Below are 17,097 nucleotides of genomic sequence, written 5' to 3'. Positions count from 1 at the left end.
TAAGTTTGTTTCCCAAAGTTTTACAGCTGGTTGGCATCACCCTGTCTACCAGACCTTGACTTGAAAGGACCTCCATGATCCCAGAAATATTATATGTAAACCATATCTCCTTTCTTTGATATGCATACCTATGCAAGCTAAACTCAATAAAAGCCCACTGAGAGGCTAAAACACCTTTCTCCTCTGAGAGACTGGTCAGCCTTTCCTCCCCAAGCACATTTTCCCAGTCCACTTGTAGCAGGTTTCCTCTGTTGCTGGGTAGATCTGTTTCCTATACCAGATCAGGAGAGGCAACAGATTGTGTTCATTGGCATGTTAAGAGACATGTTCACTTCAGGGTTCATGGGCAAGGAATAGGTTGATAGGTTAAATCTTTCTCCAATTACCAAAACGAGAGTGTACCCTGGGGGCCACTAACTCTTTCATTGTAACTCCTAGTTCTCAGGTTGAGAGCTTAAGAAGAGTTTTCTGAAAGCAGATTTCCAAAATTAACATGGGAACCAATGTTGCAATCTTCGTATGGGTTGGGTGTGTGGGTAGGCTATCCAGCTATATCTTACTATATCCTATTTTAATTATAATTTATTCTGCTCTCTGTTTGTAATGACTTGAACTTCAGGACTTGATAGGGAAGAACACATTCCACTTGCTGCCTTCCCTCTTGGGTATGCTCGGCAGTGGCTTCCCCCTCCCCGGTCCATCCATCAAAGCCGTCTGTTTTGTCTTTTGGAGTCTGTAAAGTCTCTCCTTTTGCTAATGGTCACTCCATCTGTTCTCATTCTTATTACTGTTATGGATTTACAAATTTCTGTCTGTAAATTTCTTCCCTCTGTCATTTCACAGGCAGTTGGATACACAGATGAGTTTGATACATGAATTTAGACTATTGGCTTTCACTATAAAAAGAGTTAAAATCCTAAGTTGAACTGATCTGGAATCCCCAAATATCTCAAATTTGGAAACTATGAGAATCTCAAATAAAGATGTCTAATTAAAATTAGCCTGAGTTTTAAAGAATATAATTGTTCAGTACCAGTTTTAAGAATAAATCAGTTTCCCAACTCAGTATGCATTATAAAAAGATGCTTATTGTAAGTATGGCACAACAAAATATATAAGAAACATCATGTAAAAAATTTTTTTAATACTCATCCAAGGATATGTTTATTGATTTTAGAGAGAGGAAGGGAGAGAGAGAAACATCGATGTGAGAGACAAACATTGATCAGTTGCCTCCCATATACGCCTGATTGGGGATTAAGTCCACAACCTAGGTCCATGCCCTGACCAGGGATCGAACCTGCAAACTTTCTGGGGTACAGAATGATGTTCCAACCAACTAAGCAACCTGGCCAGGGTAGAAACATCACTTTTTAAATTAAAAGCTTCCTCTAATAATGTAAGAATATATATAATTATACAATTTGAACATTATCAATTAAATTCACTGCAAGTTTGTATACCACAGGTTCATTTCCAAGGGCTATCTTGAATGCCACTGAGAACTCCTAATCTTACCATCTTTGATCACTATCCTCACCCCCTTCCCCCCACCACATACAACTCACACAGGCATGGGACTCAAGTCCTTCCTTCCCTCAATGATTTTTCATGATTATAGAAGTACCATGTACTCATCATATATATGACTAATTTGGAGAGTAAAGAGGAGAAAAAGTCACCCCATGTACCTATCACTCAGTGTTATTATTTTGAATTTTTATCTTTTACTATCTTACACAGGACATTCAACCAATCAAATGGTTCAAGAAGCTGCAAGAAAAATTCCAAGAAAAGCAGAAAAAAGGAAAAAAGAGATTAAGAAAATCACAATACCTGGACACAGGACAGTAATACTGGAAAAAATAATGCTTTCATTTATTGAGTGTTTGCTCTGTCACACATTTTTTCAACTACTTGATTATCTCACAAGACTCTCAAAGGACTCTACACGTATAACTACTATCCACATTTTAGAGATGAGAAAATTGAGCCATACAGAGCTTTTAAAAAAAATGCTCCAAATCATATTGTTGGTCTGGAGCCAGGATTTTAAAAAAATCTAGATCCTAAGCATTCACCATGTAAACTTTACTATCATTATGGGAAAAACTGATAAGAATGACCTTTCTACAAAGCTTGGGGACACACAGTTTTAGAGGCAATTTCTTTTATTATTTTTTAAAATTTAATCTCTATTGTATTTTTCCCCATTATCCTTTAGTCCTCTTATACCATCCTCCTTCCAGCAATCACCACCCTGTTGACCATGTCCATGGGTCCTTTTTCCTTTTTTGCTCAATCCCTCCGCTGAGGCAATTTTTTTTAAAACATAAAAAGGTCATTCTCATGTGTAGCACAGAATAGCTAGCCCAATCATTTTATTTGGGCAAAAGTCAGTGGTACCAAAAGAGCAATAATCATACTCACCAAAAGGCCATATTACAATTGCATTTATTCACATAGTAATTTCATAAAACACAAACAACTGAATTTTATCTTAGTAACAGAAGTAACCCATTAGTTATGTGTTTTATCCCAGAAATAAGAGCTTAAGAATGTAATAATATAATCACATACATAGTCCCAATGACAAAAGCCATGTAATCAACACAAAAGGCAGCATTTGCCATGTGGACTCTGAGAAGGAAGATACCTACTAAGAAGGAATCCTGGTGGCTTAACTAGGTTAAAAAGAAAAAGAAAAAAAAAAGAGCCTAGCAGCCATTTCTAAACAAGGGCTTCTTCCTGCACTTCAGGAAGAAGCCTGCACTATCTTCCTACACTGTGTTTCTGCCATCTGTGCCAGTCTTTATAGAGGAGTTTCTGGAATGCTGTTTCAACTAAGAGGACCAAGGCCTTCCTCTCTAACTGGAGAAGAACATTTATATTCCCCCCACAACAAACATCTTTTTTTTTTCTTTTTTAAAGATTTTATTTATTTATTTTTAGGGAGGGAGATAGAGAGAAAGAGAGAAACATCAATGTGTGGTTGCTGGGGGTTATGGCCTGCAACCCAAGCATGTGCCCTGGCTGGGAATCGAAACAATAAACATCTTTACTAACCAATTAGAGCAGTTCCATTCTGACCAATCAGAACTGTGCCTTTGGACCAACCAAACTTCAAGTATTTGGAGTTCTCATTTGCATAAGGATGGACCAATCAGGGGCCAGGAACAAGGACTTCTGTCATTTAAGTCAGCTCCTGACTGGCTCTGTGAGTGAACTTTCCCTTTCAACAAAAAATTGAAGACTGTTTCCCTGGCTGGAGCTGGAACACTAAAGTTGTCTGCTGGAGCAGACCAGAGCAGAGCTGAGTTGCCTAGTCCCTAGGCCACCTCATTACTGTGCTGTGTAACTGGTGAGCTGCCCACTGTCTTGTTGTTTGCAAGGCTATGCTGTATCACAATTGAGCCATTTTACACTGAAAAAGTTTCCTTCTTCATTGCATTCCAAATTGGGGATTCCTATTAGCACTGAATTGGCATCAATGACCATCAGTTGACAGATAAAATTCAATATTCCTTGCTGATAAAATATTTTTCTGAGTTAAACACCCAAGGCTGCCCACTGTTAGTGCATCCATGTATTGCTTCACAAATTTGAGTCATTTTTGTACACTAACATTCTCTGTATTTTAAAAAAGTATACATACCTTCATTTTTAAGTAATGCAAATTAGATTTAAAAGCTAAAAAAAGAAAATTCAAATTAGAGTAAACATAATAGTGGGAGATAGAAAAAAATTCAGAATTCTTTTCTGGGTTTTAAAAAAGGATTTATTTATTTATTTTTAGAGAAAGGGGAATGGGGAAAGAGGGGAGAGAAACATCAATGTGTGGTTGCCTCTTGTGCACCCCCTACCGGGGACCTGGCCTGCATCCCAGGAGTGTGCCCTGACTAGGAATCCAACCCAGCGATCCTTTGGTTCACAGGCTGGCACTCAATCCACTGAGCCACACCAGCCAAGGGCTCTTTTCTGGGTTTTAATATTCTTGTCTACAGTTGCCATGGAACTAAGAGAAAAATTTTGTGCATAATTATGAGCTTATTTACAGCCCACTTACCCAGATTTCAAAACTAGTTAATAGTAAGAGCATAGCACACAAATTACCATCAGGGAAGGGAGACAGCTACTGTTAAAAGAAACTCTCTCCCTTTTTTCTTGGCTACATTAAAATTATAAATCATGTACGTAATCTGCATTGTAAGTTAATGTTAAATTAATCCTGAACTGTGGTCTGCTTACTACTATCTCTTTTTCATGAAAAAGCAAAGTGTATTTGAAAGGTGTAAAATCCTAAGTTTTAGTTATATGAGAGATGTTAAGTTACAAACTAGAAGAAAAATGACTTTAAAATTCTCTTAAAATCATGAAAATATCTTGTAGTAGTCTAGATTTTCCTGTCCTGAATGAAGTACTGATAAATCTTGAGATTTGAGCATGTTTTAAAGTTAAAAATGATAGTGATTTGTGGAGTCATAAAACTGAAGTTTCAGTTTATGAACTGCCTACTGACTATATCAAGAACACACTTGTTTCTGGAAAAGAACTTTTACATTGAAAGAAACTGGAAGGGACACTTTCCTCACAGGTGTTCCTAAGCAGGAGTATGAATTAGAATCATCTGGGGAGCCTTTATAAAATGTACTTACCCAGGGCCCATTCATGAAGATCCTGATTCACCAGGCTAGGATGAGGAGTGTATACATATACTTTGTAAAAAGCTGCCTACATAATTCTAATTTGCATCCTTGTTAAGAACCATCATTCTATATCCATAAAGTTGAACCATATGAAGTTGACAACATGAGGGTTTTTTTTAAATATGTAAAAAACAGCAATTTCGTATGGTTCATCTAATAGAAAGTGGCCAAGAATTAAAAACAACTAACATTTACTGAATGTACTACTTTGTATCAGGCATTAAATTCTTTATACCTGCTGATCAAAGTTTGATAGCACTAGGCAAAAATACCCTGGACTTTGTATAGGGAGGTGAGGGGGATAGACAGGGAAGATGAGAAAGGGGAGGAGCTGAGTCAGGGATGATACCATAGATCAAAATATTGTTATGTATGAGATGAAGACCACTGGGGTTATAGATGGATTGACTATGGCAGGAGGAAACACTGGAGAACATTAATTTAAAACAATCCCACATAGAGCAAGTTTCTATAAGGTCAAGGAAGGGACACCCCTCCTCAGTTATTTCCAACATGACTACAGCCAAGAATATGGACTAGAATGTATGTCCTATTACTCTAAGTCAGAGAAGGGAGGAGGAGATGGGGGTGAGGGGAATGGGAGAGAGTGAGCAAGAAAGTGCTCTGCCTTTCCAATGGCTTGCTTATTTGGTACAGTCATGGCTCATCAAGAATGGTCAAGTATCATAGGCTGGGCAGCAGGCCCATGCACAAACCTCCAACGTTTTCCAACATTTAAAATTAAAACATTAAACATGTGCATCTAAATTCAACTAGTGGTCAGAAGCAAAGTTATAGCATCTCATTATCATTTGAGGCTTATATAGACTTCTACTAATATAGAGGACAATTTCACAAAGAGATAATATTGGTATTTGTAAGGTCCAGGCCCTATTGAGGCAGGAGATAGTCAGGAAGGAAACTTCAGAGGCCCCACAGGGCTGAGGTAAAGAACATCCATACATGACAAAGACCGCCTAAGACCGGTTGTTTCTGTTTTCTGGGATAACTCTGAATCATGGAATGTGCCTGCGCACTACCCCTGCGCACTACCCCATTGTGGGACTCCCCTCTCCAGTAGCCAATCCAGTGAGATCATGGGAAACCACACATGTGCAGTAACTCTGAAATCCAACTCCTTGTGCCTGTGCAGGAAGAGCCCCCCAAAGACTAGCCAGGGAGCTTCTGCCCTATAAGAATAGAATCCTTCCAGCCCATGTGTTCCTTCTCTACTCAGAGTTGGCCCACTCCCATGTCCTGTGGAGTGTACTATCATTTAATAAATCTTCCCTCTTTTTTTATGCTATAAACTTTGTGTGCTTGGTTCAATTCTTTGTCCTCGATCACTAAGAACCTGATTATCTGTGCCCACCTGTGACACTATGGAATGTGTGATTTTCCTGGGGACCTCATCTAATACAATAGCCTTAAGTATACTAGTCTATTCCTTCCAATTTTACATGTAATTTATGATTTTAACAAGCTACTTTCATTTTTAATTAGAAGTTTCACAGAAAGGTATTTTTTTAAGTCAAGTAAATATGATGCAACTAAAGAACTACAGAAGGTAGTCTTAATACAATTCTTGCATTTTTTTGTATGAATAAGTAAGGAGGGGTTGAGAAGAGTTAAGTCACTTGCAAGAAATTCCACAGAAAGTTGTGAGAGTTAAAACTGGAACTGACCCAAGATGGTATGTCCAGCAGATTCTTTCTGTGCATCTGTGACAGTATAGTTGGATTAGATGCGACACAACTGTGTACTTGCAAATGACTTTTGAAGCCAATATCCCTTACTGTTAACGTCATTCTTTCACTCTACCCCTAAGTCTGAGGTTAAGTTCAAGGGATGGGCTGAGCATGTCTGTTTTACTTAGTAACTGGTACCTCTTAATAGGATTTCACATTCACCAATACATCACACTGGAGGACTGAGTTTAACTAACTTTCTGAGGGACTGGCCTCAAATGAGATCTAGTACTGTCATGTTATGCCAGGAATTCAAAAACACAGTCTTAGCCCTGGCTGGCATAGCTCAGTGGATTGAGCACGGGCTGTGAACCAAAGTGTCGCAGGTTCGATTCCCAGTCAGGGTACATGCCTGGGTTGTAGGCCATGACCCCCAGCAACCGCACATTGATGTTTCTCTCTCTATCTCCCTCCCTTCCCTCTCTAAAAACTAATAAATAAAATTAAACACACACACACACACACACACACACACACACAAAACACAGTCTTAGTTTCACAGTGACAAGCACTTTATGACAACAAAGAGGACTCATTGCAATAGACTCTCTTTAATAACAAAGCATGGTTGCCAGATAGTTGGCTTTCTCATAAGTCACCTTTCTTCCTTTTTGGGTTCTTCCTGTCCTCAAGGATCAGTAGTGGCCTCACTGAGAATCATCTGATCCCAAATTAGTGAACCTTGACTTTAAAGGATTGAAGAGAAGAAAGATAAAATATTAAAGCTCTTATATGCTATTGTACAAAATTTCATATTAAGAAACAGAAAGCATGAATAGATAAAGCCTGTATTTAATTCCAGGAAACTAAATTCCTAGGCCTAAATAGAATTGTCATTCTCATAAACCCAAGAAATAAAAGCAAGAAAATTCAGGTAGTTCTGAACTTTGAATTGCTAGTTACATTTCAGTTGACAGGATGCAAATATAATGTACAAAGCATGTGAACAAATTTAAGATATCAGAATAGGGGTTTTGACCTTGATACTCCCCAAAACTATATACTAACTAAAATACCTAGGGAACTTACACAAAGCCCATTATTAATGTTGCTGTCATTTATGTAAGTGTAACCTATTGCAATACGAAGTAAATAAGAAGTAAAATTACAATAAGAAGTAAAATTTCTTTGACATGGCTTATTTAAAATTCTTTAAAGACTCTGTATTGAGCTCAGGTTAAAATTTGAATTCCTTAATACTGTCTCCCTCTCATTTCCTTTTTTGTTCTTCTCCCCTGAAACATTATATACCTTGATCCCAATGCATTTTTGAATTTCTAATGATGAAATACCCGTGGACAATTTAAGGAAGACTGGCTTAAATGATAACAAGTAATGTGGATTTGTAGGTAGCTGAACAACAGTATCAAGAAAGATTAATGGCCCATGTAGGGACTGGCATGTCATAGACTGGGAGAAAATTTTTAGAATTTAAAACTAAAATAACTGGAGAAAAAGAGAAAGAGATGGATTTGGGCTGAAATCTTTCTGATTAGAAAGGTTCTTTCTGGCAGATTCTTTCTGATTACATATTATGGTAAAAAATGGAATGACCTGTCTGTAAGCTCCCATCAAAAAACTCAAACAGACTGAGCTGATTAAATTTAAATTTATTCTTACTCTATAATTATACATTATAGCTATTTCTAAGATTAGGAGTTTAATGCATACTTAGTATCATTTTAAATCCATGGTGAAAGAAGTTCTTGATCCACACAATTTGATCAAAGCATTTTCAATTCACTTTTGGTGATGTGAATGTATGTATACATAAGGATAAAGAAAACTATTTAAATAGAACCTCTTCTGTGTAGCATTTTCAGCCTTCTAACTGCATTCCAGGTCTGAGTGCCCAACTCCTTGGTGGTTCCAGGGCATTCTAGTAAAACATCTATCAGTATTTCTCACTATGCTAATTATTGGGAGCTTTTCAACAGCAAATAACTTTTTTCAGTTCTGTAACCCAGCACATAGCATAGTATCTAGCAAATAACTAGTATAGACATGCATTTGAAAAAAAAATTCATCTCTAGAAAATAACTTTGGAAACAGGTAATCAGTCTGGGTAGAATTCTGAGACACTCCTCCAGGAGTGTCTCCCCCAGGAAGAATAAGAATCACAGGTAAGAACTGTTGATTGAGGAAATGGGCAGGGAAAGTAGAGCCAGCAAATGAAACAGGCTGCTCTCACATCTGATAATGCTATGTTGTATTACCTGGAATTACAATGTATTATGTATTATGGACAAACTGAACACAATGGTCTCAGAAGCTAAGTTTGCTTTTAATGTTTTTAAAAAGCTCCTGAAAAAATAGAATTGTCAGAGAATTCTGCTAAGTTAAGCTAATATTTAATACTTCACACAATTTTCTCAGCAAATACAACTATGTCAATGTTATATAACATTTGACTAGAAGCTTGATCTTCTGGTAATAAGGTCATTTAATAAAATCATTATTGTGAGTGGCAAATCTCTGCAAAACTTTTTTTTTGGTTCTTATATGTGTATTTTGAGGCTTAAGAGTTTCAAGTACATTGGATGTGCTATGTTCTTCTATCCAACACAGTACATTTATGTAAGATAGGTTTATAAGTGGCTGAACTATATTTGCAAATTAACTAAGGACATGAATATCCCAGTCTCCTTTGAGAACCTAATAAAGTCTATGAACCCTCAACACAGTCTTAGTTGAAAACAAATATAAATGTTACAAAGCTTATATTTACCAGTTACTGCTTTTGCTGAACCTGTATGTGAGTTATTAGTAAGAAATAATATTTTTTAAAGGCTAACACAATTATGGTTGTGCATAGAGAATTAATATCAATATTAATATCAATATTAATATTAACATCAGAAAATATTTCTGATAACATTATTCATAATAAAAAAGGATTAAATTACAGATGGCCATACAATGGAATTATAAAACAGTTATTTAAAAATGCATCCCCTGGCTGGTGTGGCTCAGAGGATTGAGTGCTGGCCTGCGAACCAAAGGGTCACCAACTGGTTCAATTCCCAGTCAGGGCATAAGCCTGGGTTGCAGGCCAGGTCCCCTGTGGGGGGTTGCAGGAGAGGCAACCACACATTGATGTTTCCTTCCCCCTCTTTCTCCCTCTATTACCCCCCTCTCTAAAAATAAGTAAATAAAATCTTAAAAAAAAATACATCAAGTACTGAATGGCAGTGAAAAATGCACACAAAATATGTGAAAGCAGCTTACAAACAGTATTTATGTATGAACTTCTCAAACAGATATGCATTAGTACAAACAGGAAAAACATTAGATAGCAAAATAAAATTTCAGTAAGAGTAAATAATCTAAAGAGGAACATAAAAATGTTTAATTTCTAGGGCTTTTTGCTTATAGGTATTCCAGATTTCTACCATGAATATTAATTATGTAACCAGGAAAAAAATACTTAAAACAGTGGTTGTGGTTGGGCTTTAATAAAATCAGACTGTCACAAATGGCTGCTGTGGGCCAATTATGAAAATATTGGTCAGATGGCAAAGCTGAAAGTACACAAGGTAATACACAGAATTTTGTAGCAGGTCTGTAATAGCCAGCCTCCAAGACGGTTTCCCAAAAGCCCAACCTTTCTCGTATCCACACCCTTCTGTAGTCTCTTCCTGTACTGTACCAGCTTTGATCTGTGTGACCAATGTATTAATAACACAGGAGAAATAGAGGCATGTCACTTCCAGGACGAGGTTACAAAAGACTGAAGCTCCTGTGCTGGGCACTCTCACTCTCAGTCTCTACAAGGAAAACAATGTGAGTAGTTTGGTCCTATGATAGAAGCCCATGTGGCAAGAAATTGAGGGCTCCTGCCAAGAAACATGGAAGATAGGAAGCCGATCCTCCTAGCCAAGTCTCAGATGATGGCAGTCAGGTGCAATCAGATGACTGCAGTTTCATAGGAGACTAAGTGGACACCATACAGCTAAGCTGCTTGCAATTCTTGATCCACAGAAACTGTAACAACAAATGTTTGTTGTTCTAAGCTGCTAAAATTGGGGTACTATGTAACATATCAACAACTGACTATGTGGTTAGTCTATAGCTTTGGAGATTAGGACTTTTTCAAGAATCTACCTTTGGAAAAAGCACCCAGGCTGTAACTCATTTCACTCTAAATACCAGGTTCAGTTTTCTTTATCTGACCCAAACCACAAACGGTATCTGAATACCTTTTCAAAATGTTCAGTTCCCTAGATTTGCCTTTTACTTCTTCCCCCGTCTCCTACTCATATGTCACCCCATTTCCTCTTTTAGTTACTGTAAATCAAGAATTGGCAAACTCCCTCTGTAAAGAGAGAGTTAATATTTTAGGCTTCTCTCAGAGTTGAAGGCAGCTACTCATTTCTGTTGCTGCACAGACAATATCTAAATAAATATGAGTGGTGGTGTTCCAAAAACAGGCAGTAGGTTGAATTGGGATCTGGAAATGTGATTTGCCAGCCATTGCTATGAACGAAACTGATCAAGATCTAGTAAGAGCAATGCTTCCACCAACATAGTAGATCCCATTCCCTCTAGCTGATTGAAAAGATACTGCTCTGGAAATCCCCCATGCACCATCATCTCTAAATACGAACTTGTTATTTCTTCTATCTTAAAAAACAAAACAAAAATTTTAAACTGTGCTTCCATTTCTGGAACTTACAGTGTCTAATTTTGCTTCTTTTCTCTTCTAAGCATACTCTTACCAGGCTTTTTGTTAAGGTCCTCAATGATCCCACACTGCTAAATCCAGTAATCAATTCTCAGTCTTCATTTTACTTCAGTTAGCAGCAGCTGACCAAGATAACCCCTCCCTCTTTCTTAAAATACTTCATTTGATTTCCAGAATACCACAATAACTTGGTTTTTCTCAAATCTCTATGGCTGCTTCTTTTCCATCTTTCTCTCATTCTAAATGTTGGTATCCTTCAGGATTTTGCTTGGACCTCTTTTTTCTATCTATATTCATTCCCTTTATATCTCTCTCGGTACACTTCTACATGGGATGACACCAAAATTAATACGCCCAGATTTCATCTTTCTCCTGAACACCAGCCTCATATTCAGCCTACTCAACTTCAACTGGTCTAGTAAGTACTTCAAACTTAGCTGACTAAAATGTAAATTGCCCAAAACTCAACTCCTAATTTCACCTTACCTCAACTTGACCCTCAGCTTTCCCTTTACCAGTAAACGGCAAATCCATTCTTCAAATTGCCCAGGACAAAACCCTGGAGTCATTCTTGACTACTCTCTTGCAGACAACATCTGATCTGTTGGCAAATTTGTAAGCTCTACCCTCAAAATATACAGAAGACTTCCCATATTATTGGGAATAAAAGCCTTACAATGATCTAAAGTCCTAAATTATTTCTCACTCCTTCTACTAGAAGATTAACATAAGGCTCACTCCCTCACCTCCTTTAGTACTCCTCTCTGTAAAATGTAAGATTCATCAGGGCAGAAATTGCTTTTTTTTTTAACACTAAATTAAAACATGCCTTTATTGAATAAAACTTTACTGAATAAAAAACACTATACAGACACATGACCTGATGAATCCATCAGGTTTACATTACATGCAATGAAGCTGGACATGATAGTATATTAACATGGAATGTTAAACAAATTAGTATTTTTTTTTTTTCCTCTATGTGGGATGGTTGATCTTGAGCCTTTGGCGAACAAGCTGACCCTAGACTTCTCCATGTCCACATTTCTTTGCTTCCAATTCTTACCTGTCCAAAGACAGGGAACCACAAACACGCCTTCGTAGGAGGGTACAAATTAGTGTTTCTCACTGTACAAAACTGTTTATGTAGATGACACCCAAGAGGAAAGATATGATACTCTGCATTTTCGCTAATCATCTGTGATTAGTTTTAAAAAGGCATTTGAAGACTTCCGGCCAAGATGGAGCCATTGGTGGACACACTGTGCCTCTTCGCACCACCAAAATTAAGGACAACAAAAATTTAGAAACAAAAAAACAACCAGAACAGACAGAAAATTGAACTGTATGTAAGTCCTGACAACCATTCATCCAGACTGGTAAGAGGGGCAGAGTCGGTGGCCTGCGGAGAGGGGTCGGGGCAGGAAAAAGCTGTAGCTGGCAGACCAGGGGGTGTAGGGCACAGGCAGCAGCTGGCAGACCCGTGGCAGACCCCGGGTGCGGGGTGCGGGCTCGGGGAGGCAACAAACAGACCCAGCATGCAAGGCAGCTGGCTGTCCGTAGTTACACATTCATATGCAGATAAACCAGGTGAAAACGGGCAGCCAGACAGACCATGCAACCCAGGGCCCCAGTGCCAGGAAATAAAGCCTAAAAGCACTGATTGAAAACACTTGTGTAGGTTGAGGTGCTGGGAGAGACTCCCAGCCTCACAGGAGAGTTTGTTGGAGAGACCCACAGGGTCCTAGAACGTATACAAGACCACCCACCCGGGAACCAGCACCAGAAGGGCCCAATTTGCTTGTGGGAAGCGGCAGAGGGGACTGAAATCTGACAGAGAGCGGAGCAAGCACCATTGTTCCCTCTCTGACCCGGCCCCACATAGAGCATCACAACCCAGAGACTGGGTTGCCCCGCCCTGGTGAACACCTAAGGCTCTGCCCATCATACGTAAAAGGTACGACCAGACACCACCACCCCCCCAAAAAGGCTCAAACGGAAGAACAAATCAAAGCCCCAAAGCCAATACTTTTAAGCAACCATGAGATAGCCAACCTATCAGATGCACAGTTCAAAGCACTGCTGATCAGGATGCTCACAGAACTCGTTGATTTTGGTGGCAAATTAAAGGAAAAAAATAAAGGCTACACTAAGTGAAAGGGAAGAAAAATGTGCAGGGAACCAATAGTGATGGAAAGAAAAATAGGTCTCAAATCAATGGAGTGGACCAGAAGGAAGAAACAACCAACCAGAAAAGAATGAAGAAATAAGAATTCAAAAAAATCAGGAGAGGCTTAGGAACTTCCAGGACATCTTTTTAAACGCACCAACATCCGAATTATAGGGGTACCAGAAGGAGAAGAGGAAGAGCAACAAGTGGAAAGTTACTTGAACAAATAATACAAGAGAACCTCCCCAATCTGGCAAAGGAAATAGACTTCCAGGAAGTCCAGGAAGCTCAGAGAGTCCCAAAGAAGTTGGATCTAAGGAGGAACACACCAAGGCACATATACTTACATTACCCAAGATTAAAATGAAGGAGAGAATCCTAGCAGCAGCAAGAGAAAAGGAGACAGTTACCTACAAAGGAGTTCCCATCAGACTGTCAGCTGATTTCTTAAAAGAGACCTTACAGGCAAGAAGGGGCTGGAAAGAAGTATTCCAAGTCATGAAAGGCAAGGACCTACATCCAAGATTGCTTTATCCAGCAAAGCTTTCATTTAGAGTGGAAGGGCAGACAAAGTGCTTCCCAGATAAGGTCAAGTTAAAGGAGTTCATCATCACCCAGCCCTTATTATATGAAATGTTAATGGGACTTAGCTAAGAAAAAGAAGATAAAAAATATGAACAGTAAAAAGACAGCAAACTCACAAGTATTAACAACCACACCTAAAACAAAAACAAAAGCAAACCAAGCAAACAACTAGAACAGGAAGAGAACCACAGAAATGGAGATCACATGGAGGGTTAGCAACAGGGGAGTGGGAGGAGGAGAGAGGGGTAAAAGGTACGAATAATAAATAGCATAAATGGTAGGTAGAAAATAGACAGTGGGAGGGCAGGAATGGTGTGGGAAATGTAGAAGCTAAAGAACTTATGACACATGGACATGAACTAAAGTGGGGGAATGTGGGTGGGAGGTAGTATGCAGGGGGAGGGGAATGAAGGGGGGGAAAATGGGACAACTTTAATAGTATAATCAATAAAACATATTAAGACATTTGAAAAAACTAGAACATCTCTTTAAGATATATTTCAAATAAACTAGTTATATGTGTACTACTGAACCTCTTTTTATCTCCCTTGCATACCAGATAAAATCTTAGTGCAAACATCAAAATTGTTGGTCACTCCAAAAGACTATTAAATGCATAACAGAATACAAGTTCTGAATTAATGTACATTAAGTAGGGCAAAACCAAAAATCCAGTTACTGCAAAATTCTATTTAGGCACACTTAATAGTCCACTCTATTTTTGTTAAATCTCACATTAATTACTAAAGCTTATTTATAGTACTAAAATTTTATCATTCAAACATCTATGATTACATTTCAGAAAAAGAAAAAACAACAGTATCCATAATATGATACAAGGGGAGAAATTTTTCTGTTTACTGTTATATCTCTTATATCTTAGATAGTGCCTGTCTCATAGTAAGTCCTTAAGAAATATTTGTTGAATGAATGAGTTAACAGTGAAAAAGAACAAAAAAAGTATTTTCTAAGTTGATGGGAAACGTATTGGCAAAACTAACTGTATATTAACTTTTTTCATTTCCCATTTCACAGTGTTTTTTAAACATAATCAACTTCCCTGACTTATAGCAGAAAGAAGACTAGAATGTAAGTAGTCCTAGATTCTACCACATACTAGCCTCTTAAAGACTTTAGTTTTTCTGACTTACTAACCTTTAATGAGCATGATTTTCACATCTGTAAAACAAGAACTGAACCAAGAAACTTGGAACCCAATAAAATCTACGAACTTCCAAAATTTTGCATATGACTTTAGAAGCTTATGAGATGACAGATGCTCCCCAAACACAGAGGAATCTGACCACAGTCTTTAAAAAGATTATGGTGACAGGAAAGTACAAGTCTGACTTCCTGGAAAAAATGTCCTGTTTTATAGGTCATACCAGCTGATGATTTGGTGACACAGAAGTGAAACAAACACTGATATAAGGGCTTAAAATGTTCAAGGCTTTATGTTAGATATTTAAAAAGTTACTTCCAGTATTCAACAATAACACTGGAAGGTAGGTAGGAATTTCCATTCTTTGTTTACATTTTTGTAATAGACCATGTAAATGAGCCCCCCAAAGTTATATAATGTGTCCAAGATCACACAGTTAAACATGTCCAAGATCACATAGCTAATAAATAAATGGCTGAGCTAGAACTGAAATACAGGTCTATGAAACTCCAAACCTACATCATTTCCAATGTACCATATACCAAAAGTTTTGGTTACAAGGACACAACATATCTGGGATAGCCACAGATACCAAAGTGATCTTCTGATCAGAGAGGCAACTAGCTGGACTTTACCTCTAGTGTATTTCCAAAAATCATCTTCATAGCTGAATCACTCATCAATATGAAGGACAGTTACAGAATTCACAGAATAAGCCCCATGATGGCAGAGGCTGTGCAGATGTCCTACTAGAAAGAACCTGTTCATAAACTCAGTTACATTTCATAATATAAATGAATATATATTACTGATTATTTTTAAAGGAAGCTAAAATTTATAGATGAATGCTTACCATGTTCTAAATGACCCTATAAGACAGGTATCAGATAGATAAAAACACAAGCTCATTAAGACTATACAAGGGATAATGTATTTTCAATATTAATTATCAGTTGAGTGGAGATGTGAATAGAGTCCATCTCTTTCCAACTACTACTGATTGTATCTTGGATATTCACAAGATACTCAAACTCAAAATGATTTGAACAGCATGTTCCTTCTCCTACATTCCCCATTTCCATGAATGGCATCATCACCCACTCAGGCTCAGGTACACAGGCTGAAAACTTTGGTTATTCTTGATGCCTCTTCCTTAACTTTTCTTGTACAATTCATCACTTAACATCCTATATATCCCACCTCCTTAGTATTTAAAATCTAGCTTCTTTCTCAAACCCCAACTCAATTTAGGACATCACATCAGCCTGAATTATTCCAACAGTCATATTATCCCAACCTAAAAACTTGACTACTTCCGATACATTTCCTGTAACAGGGATCTTGAGAGTAGGCTTATATATGCACCCCAGGATGAATACAAAATAAGCCACTGAATACGGAAAAATATTAGAACTTGTATTTACATGTTTCTAATCTTAAACAATGAAATAAATTAAGCTTTATTAATAGGCAATGTATGGATTGAGACTGACATCCTCACTGGGTGTCTGTCAAATGTGGAGTTCAAGAGGGAAGACAGTGAGCGTTACGAGGGGTGGAAAAAGTGCTCCAGTAATTGTTCATCTACTTTCAGGATATTAGTGTATTTTCATTTACAATATCTAGGTAGGTGATTTATAAATAATTACCTAAGTTTCACCCAACACACCTTTACAAAATGGAGAATTTAAGAAATCACAAACTGAACAGATTCAATCAAGGGCAGGTAAGCAAGAAGACAATGGCAGAGCTTTAACTTATTTCACTCCTAGTATAAGTTTTTCATCAGTGTCATTGAAGAAAACAATCACAAAGTAATCAGATCTGCAAAGTAGGCCAAGCTGAAATGGAAGACTACTTGTAACATGGCTTTACGGATCTATGAGTAATTCTGTATTTGTTAGGTTTAGGTCTGGCTGCTAATGACAGAAAACCCAAAAGTAACAGCTAAAATATAGAAATTAATTTCTGCGATAATATAAGTGTATGGAGATAGGCAATCCAGAGCTAATATTGTGGCTCCAAAATTATCTAGCAACCAG

The 17,097-nt window shown here is 37.8% G+C and overlaps 1 protein-coding gene and 1 non-coding gene across 4 annotated transcripts in view; both read right to left on the bottom strand.

Moving 5' to 3' along the window:
- The window catches only part of RALA (RAS like proto-oncogene A), a 95,422-nt gene that overhangs the window by 37,296 nt on the left and 41,029 nt on the right, over positions 1-17,097 (bottom strand). The window lies entirely within an intron of this gene.
- On the bottom strand, positions 12,117-12,247 carry LOC123812281. The gene has a single exon (XR_006784557.1). It is a non-coding gene; the product is annotated as a small nucleolar RNA SNORA38 (small nucleolar RNA).

The sequence above is a fragment of the Phyllostomus hastatus genome, unplaced genomic scaffold (genome assembly GCF_019186645.2).
Source record: "Phyllostomus hastatus isolate PE091 unplaced genomic scaffold, TTU_PhHast_1.1 phas_scaffold_78, whole genome shotgun sequence".
NCBI classification, from domain to species: domain Eukaryota; kingdom Metazoa; phylum Chordata; class Mammalia; order Chiroptera; family Phyllostomidae; genus Phyllostomus; species Phyllostomus hastatus.
This window is presented reverse-complemented; position numbering and strand designations above follow the sequence as displayed.